Below are 7,046 nucleotides of genomic sequence, written 5' to 3'. Positions count from 1 at the left end.
AAAGAAAGGACCACCGCTAAGGAATACAGCTTCTAGAGGCTGGAGAGGATGAAGAACAGGTTCTTTGCTGCAGCCTTCAGAAGGCACACAGTGCTGTCAACACTTGATCACAACTTGGGAAAACTGACTTTGGACTTTCTGGTGACCCCAACAGTAAGATATGTGTGTGTGTGTGTGTGTGTGTGTGTTTAAGACATTACATTTACACTCTTTTGTTACAGCAGCAACAGGACACCGTTCAACTGGATCACAGTTTTTAGAAGAATTTTTATAACTAGTTATCAATACAACTGGCTTCCTTTTTAATCCTACGTAATTTGCTTTATGCATTTTGAAGTATTGTTTTTTTTTATTGGTTGTTCAAAACATTACAAAACTCTTGACATACCATATTTCATACATTAGATTCAAGTGGGTTATGAACTCCCATTTTTACCCCAAATACAGATTGCAGAATCACATCGGTTACACATCCACATTTTTACATAATGCCATATTAGTAACTGTTGTATTCTACTACCTTTCCTATCCTCTACTAACAAATCATAAGGGGACAAATGTAGATCAAAGGTTCTTAATATTTTTTTTAGTTCACCGATCCATTTGGCAGTTGTCTGGTGAAGCCTGTAGATTCCCTCTTAAAACAATACTTCAGCCTGTAAGAACAGACAACTGCCAAATGGATCAGTGAACTAAAAAAATATTAAGAACCTTTGATCTACATTTGTCCCCTTATGATTTGTTTTGCCCTATGGAACCCAAAGCTATAGTTACTGCATAGATGGGAGAGTTCCCACAAGGGACTGCCCCAAACTGCCCCAAGATGGGGCCTGCTGCAGTTCCAAAGCAGGAAGCCCTGCAGGCCAGGGCAGCTGGAGGGAGTATGTGTTGGGGGAACTTACAGAGTGTCCTCCTGAGGTCAGCATGAGAAGGGCATCCTACCTACATATGCATGTCCACTGGGGTAGGGGAGGGAGGGAGTTCCAGGAGGGTGTAAGACACTGGGCTCAGGGTCAGTTGGTTTTTTTGGTGTTTCAGGCAACAACCTGAAGTCCTGTTACCAGTGCCTGGGAAATCCAAGGCCCAGGATAGGGCTCAAGCCTGCAGGAGAGATGCAGCCAACCAGGTCACAGAGCTGTCAAGGTGCTCTATGTTTTTTGGGTTAGGACACAGAAAATGAGAACAAGGGAACTGGAGGAAGGCCCACAGTCCACCCCTCTGACTGGCTCTTATGACCTCATACTCCCACTGAGGTGGACATACCAGGGCTTAGGCGGCCAGGCCAAGATGGCGCGTGAGGAGGTCAGGGGCAGGGCCAGAACAGAGGAGCATCCAGAGGGTCTTCTGATGACATCAACTTCCTGCTTGACACTTCTGTACTCGTGTTCCTAAGTGGGGAATCCAGTAGAAAAAGTAAACCAGACACATGGACACAGGGGGCACCAATCAATAACAGTGAGGAGAACGTGGACAGGGGCGAAGATACCGAAAGGAGGAAATTCCAGCGATCATAAAAAGAACAGGCCCAAACTCCCCCACGGATTCCCGGCTCTGGGGCCTCTCCTCTTCAGAGAAGCCTATCTCTGTACCTCTAACTCTTCAATAAATCTACTTCTTGCTTGCTATATCTGTGTCCTGTTCAATTTTTATTTTATTTGTGGTGCTGGGGATTGAACCCATGGCTGTGCGCATGCAAGGCAAGCACTCCACCAACTCAGCTGTATCCCCAGCCTCTCCTTTCTTCAATTCTTTGCTGATCAGAGACAAGGAACCTGGCACCCCTAGACAGTAACATCATCCCAGCCATGATGTTCCCTGAACCTCTGGAAAGGGCGGACTTGCGGCAGTCTGGAGCCCTAACTTGATGGATCACTGCAAGGAAAGCCACAACCCTGTGAGCACGTGCACGTTATAAGACCCCAAAGGACGCTGGGGTGCGTAGCTCAGAGGAGGAGTGCAGCACGCTCAAGGCACTGGGTTGTTTCCAGCCCAGCACCAAAAACCAAAACAAATTAATTAAAATAAAAACAGAGCCGCAATTCCTACAAGGCGTACTAGTAGAACTTTCCACCAAGGACCCCCTCCCCAAACATGATTTTACTGTAGGCCACAGGCGTCATGGCCCATGTGATCAGTGAGATGTAAATGCTCTTACAAATGAAGGAGGGGTTGACTGACTGTGGCTTCTTTGGGATACACCCACCCTGCAGGTCTCGGTGTCTCTTGCTCGGCTGTCACCTCTGCCCAGCTCCTTCATGGTGGCTTTTCCTGTGTTCAAGGCTCCAAACTGCACTCCACTGGGTCAAAGCTGCAGAGGCGAATATTCGAGAGGCTTCTGCCTTCTATGTGATGTCAATAGAGCCTTCTGGAGCCCAAGTACTCGGTGAGTGACCCCACTAAGACAGCCCTACTCCCCCACACCCCTTGATGGGCTCACTGAGGGCCACAGGGGTGGCTTCGAGATCCTGTGGTGCCCCTTGGGGAAGCACCATCCAAGCCACCCAAGGGGAAGCCAGGCCCAGAGGTAGCCCACACAGTCAGTGGGTTAACAGTTGGGACAATCTAACACATTCCTGGCCTGCAAGCCCAGTGTGACAAACCCATAATGTGCCCTGGTCTTGGCCTTGGGCAGCTGGAAGGGTGCCTAAGTCTCTGGTGTCTCTTTAGTGTGGGTATGTTATTCCCAACGTCTCTGCAGGCAGGGGAGAGTGGGCCACTCCAAGTCATTCCACTTGCTAGTATGACCCCCCATTGGCCTAATGTGACATACTTTATTTTTAGGCAGTACTGGGAGTTAAACCCAGGGTGCTTCTCCACTGAGCTACATCCCAGTCTTCTTCTTTTCTTTCTTTTTCTTTTTTGAGACAGGAACCTGCTAAATTACTGAGGCTGGTCTCAAACTCCTGATCTGCCTGCATCAGCCTCCTGAGTCACTAGGATCACAGGTGTGCACCACCATGTTCAGTGGATATGAAACGCTTCGGAGAAGTTCTGGCTTTATGGCTATCTCCCGGAAGGACATTTTTTTTGTGTGTGTGTACCTAGGATTAAACCCAGGGGCATTTAACCACTGAGTCACATCCCCAGCCGTTGTTTGTATTTTATTTACAGACAGGGTCTCTGTTGCTTAGGGCATTGCAAAGTTGCTGAGGCTGGCTTTGAATTCACAATCCTCCTGCCTCAGCCTCCCGAGCTGCTGGGAATACAGCTGTGCACACCGTGCCTGGCCTTGCAGGACGTGATCAAGGAAAAAAACATCGCATCCACAGCTGCAGGGTCACATCCCAATCACGCAGATTTGTGTGTGTGATGTCACAGGTGTCTGAGGTGCCTGCTCCCATGGGCTGTTCCCTTTCCCAGGTTTGCACAAGATCCAGTTGTCGCCGTGGAGTCCCTCCTTGGCTGCTCAAGGGCATAAGACCACTCCACTCACTCAGCAGTGAGTAGCCCAGCCTACGGGTTTGTGTGATGGGCCCAGGCCAGGTAGACATTCTCCAGGGACAGCCACGCACTCCCAGGGATGACACAGCCAGCCCAGAAGGAGGCAGCCCAAGCTCACACTGGACAGACAACGTGAAACCCAATGGGAGGGCGGGGGTGTGGCTTGGAGGCAGAGCACTTGCTTGGCAGGAACAAGGCCCCAGTTCAACCCCAAACACAGCACAAATAAATGAAGAAAAAAGAAAGAAAAGAAACACATTGGGGCTAATATACACGCTCTATGGTGTTAACCGATCCTAGTCCCCAGCACTTCTGTATGATCTCAGTGGTCCTGGGAATCTTCCAGAGAGGCTACATAGGCCTTTCCCCCCAGTGTGGGAGGGGTTGTAGATGCCACCATTGGTAGTGCTGGTGAGATCTACCCTTCTAGTGCCATGGCAGTGCCCAACAGTCTGGGGACAAAGGGAACACCAAATCAGGGTGTTCTCTATGGAACTGAGTCTAGGCTTAAGGCCATGTCTGATGGTTTGCACAGTCACATGACCTGCAAGGCTCTTTCTGCCTCTACCAGATGGTCATAGGCTGACTTTGCTCCCATAAAGAGGATCCTCATTCAAGGATCTGCAGCATCCATTAAAACCACAGCCCAGGCTAGGGGCAGAGCTCAGTAGTAGAGCATGTACTTAGCCTACCTGGGGCTCTGGGTTGGATCCCCAGCAAGAAAAACAAAATAAAACAAAACAAAACTCAATTTCAAAGTGAGGGGAGTCTTGTCAAAATTCAACTTGGCTGGGTGCAGTGGTGCACGCCTGTAATCCCAGGGGCTCAGGAGGTTGAGGCAGGAGGATCGCGAGCTCAAAGCTAGCCTTAGCAATTTAGGAAGGCCTTAAGCAACTTAGTGAGACTCTCTCAAAAAATAAAAGGGGCTGGGGATGTGGCTCAGTGGTAATATACCCCTGGATTCAATTCTCAGTGCAAAAAAAAAAAAAAAAAAAAAAATATATATATATATATATATATATATATATATATATATATATATAAATTTGTTCCTTAAGAGGCCATGTTTCAAGAAGTCCTTCTCCACGTGGGTTGTAGGGCAAATGACATTGCCATGAATTCCCTCTTTTTCTGCCTGGTCTTGGATTAGGGAGTCTGTGCTGTTGGCAACAGGTCCACCTTGGCCCCTGGAGCCCTACCTCCACTAGTTTGTTCTGCATGCCAGTGTGGCCAGCTCACAAGGCCATGGCGAACTTGCGGTTTTTCTGTTCCTGCTTATCCGTCTGAGACATATGTATCCCACGGGAATGCCTTGACCTTTTCTGGTCTGATGGACTTATTGTTAAGGGAGGTTTCGGTACCTGACAATAATAGATGTTGAAACTAAATTTCTCCCCCCTCCCTCCTGCTTTTGGGTAGTTTTCCACTTCTGCTGCTTGGGGTATAAAAAAAGGTGTGTTAGCAATAAAGATTATTGACTCCTGGATGAAGAACCTTGGTGTCCTGTGTGTCTTTTAACCTCGCCGTCCCTCGCCGGACTCGGCTCCCTTGGCCGGACGCGGCAATTGGAGGCTCCCACCGAGATCCGGAAAGCAGGGGTAAGCGGACGGGGCTCACCTTCTAAGAAAGAAGGGGGAGGATTGGTTTAAAGATATTTTAAAGAGACAGGGTACGTACCATGGGTAACTCAACAGCGAAGGTTCGTCTGGCCAACGAACTGAAAGAGCTGTTAAATACACAAGGAACAGGAATAAAAACTAAGACTGCAACCAAATTCGTTGAAATTATTGCCCAGGCTTGTCCTTGGTTTCTGACAGGAGGATTTCTTAATAATAGTGACTGGGACCTGGTGAGGCATGACCTTCAGAAATTATTGAGGGACCGGGGCTCGGACAGTGTCCCAGTTGCCACCTTTTCCTTATGGAGGTTGGTAAAGGATGCTTTATTAACAGATAAAGTAAAGATCAAGGATCAGCTTGCTGAATGTGAACAGGCCCTTAATCAGGTGCAGGAAGAGCAAATGGCAGAATCCTTAAAGGATGAGGGTCCTCTTGAGAACTCGGGCTCAGGGGGTAAGAAACACCTCCAGATTTCTAAGCCCAAAAAGGATCCTGAGGACCTCAGTTCTCTCTCTGAGGAAGAGGAGGGATTAGAAAGGGAGATAGAGGAATTAGAACATCGCCTTAAAAGGGCAAATGTGAGGGTGCCTAGGGCCCCCTCAGTTGCCGCACCTCCTCCCTATAATCCTGATTGGAATGAGGACACCCCTACTAGACGGGCGGGGGTCCACTGGGGTTCTAGAGCGGCTCAGGTTTTTCCAATGATTGAAAACGCAGATGCTGATGGACAGCCGGCCAGAGCCCATGTCCCCCTAGCCTTCAAGGACATAAAACAGCTTAAGGAGGCGGTCATTAATTATGGACCTCATGCCCCTTTCACATTGACCCTCTTGGAGTCTTTCTCAGCCAGTCAACTGATACCCAATGATTGGCAGCAACTTTGCAGGGCTGTGTTATCTGGAGGGGATTTCTTATTGTGGAAAAGTGAATATCATGAAAGGTGCCGCGAGCTGGCTCAGATTAACCTGAATGCGGGCCATCAACGGCGAAATGCTGAAATGTTAGACAGGAACTGGGCAGTATGCCACCATAGGCCAACAAATTAATTACGACCCAGGTGTTTATGCTCAAATAGCCTCAGCTGCAGTTCATGCCTGGAAAGCCCTGCCCATTTCTAAGACTGAAGCAAAAATTTCCAAGATCTCTCAAGGACCCTCTGAACCTTATTCGGACTTTATAGCCTGCCTAATGCAGGCTGCAGGAAAAATATTCCCTAATCTGGAACAGGCTATGCCACTTATTAGACAACTGGCATATGAAAACGCTAACACTTACTGCCAAATTGCTATTAAGTCCTCCCGGGCCAAAAGTATAGATGACATGATTCGAGCATGCAAAGATATAGATGGGCCTCATATTACTGGTCAGGTTTTGGCTGCTGCCCTTAAGACTGGAATGCAAAAAGCTGATAACAGGGAAACCCGCTCTAAGGGGTGTTTTAAATGTGGGAAAGAGGGACATATAAAGAGAAACTGCCCGGAAAGGAGCGAGGGTGCTGGCAGAGGGATGCCTGGACTTTGTCCTCGGTGTCATAAAGGAAATCATTGGAGCAGTGAGTGCAGGTCAAAATTTGACATCCAGGGTAACCCAATACCGTCGGGAAACCGGAGCAGGGGCCCGCCCCGGGCCCCGGAAGCCAAAGTGTATGGGGCAGTGCAGGGACAGAACAGTGCCCCAGGGAGTGGGCGTCTCCGCCGCCTCCCACTGACCAACCCCTTTCTATCTGGGAACTCCCCAGGGGAACACCAGGAAGCGCAGGACTGGACCTCAGTTCCACCTCCCGAGCGGTATTAACTCCCCAAATGGGACCTCAGACGCTGCCTACTGGGGTTTTTGGACCCCTGCCAGAGAGGACGGTGGGACTAGTGTTGGGACGAGGTAGCGCAACTCAGTGGGGCTTGAAGATTCTTACGGGGGTTGTTGATGCTGATTATCAGGGAGAGATAAAAATAGTAGTAGAAGCTACCCAAGGAATTGTTATTCTTC

Source organism: Marmota monax, unplaced genomic scaffold (genome assembly GCF_021218885.2).
Source record: "Marmota monax isolate L192 unplaced genomic scaffold, Marmota_monax_Labrador192_F-V1.1 WCK01_AAM20220418_F8-fsc00122, whole genome shotgun sequence".
Classification (NCBI taxonomy): Eukaryota; Metazoa; Chordata; class Mammalia; order Rodentia; family Sciuridae; genus Marmota; species Marmota monax.
This window is presented reverse-complemented; position numbering follows the sequence as displayed.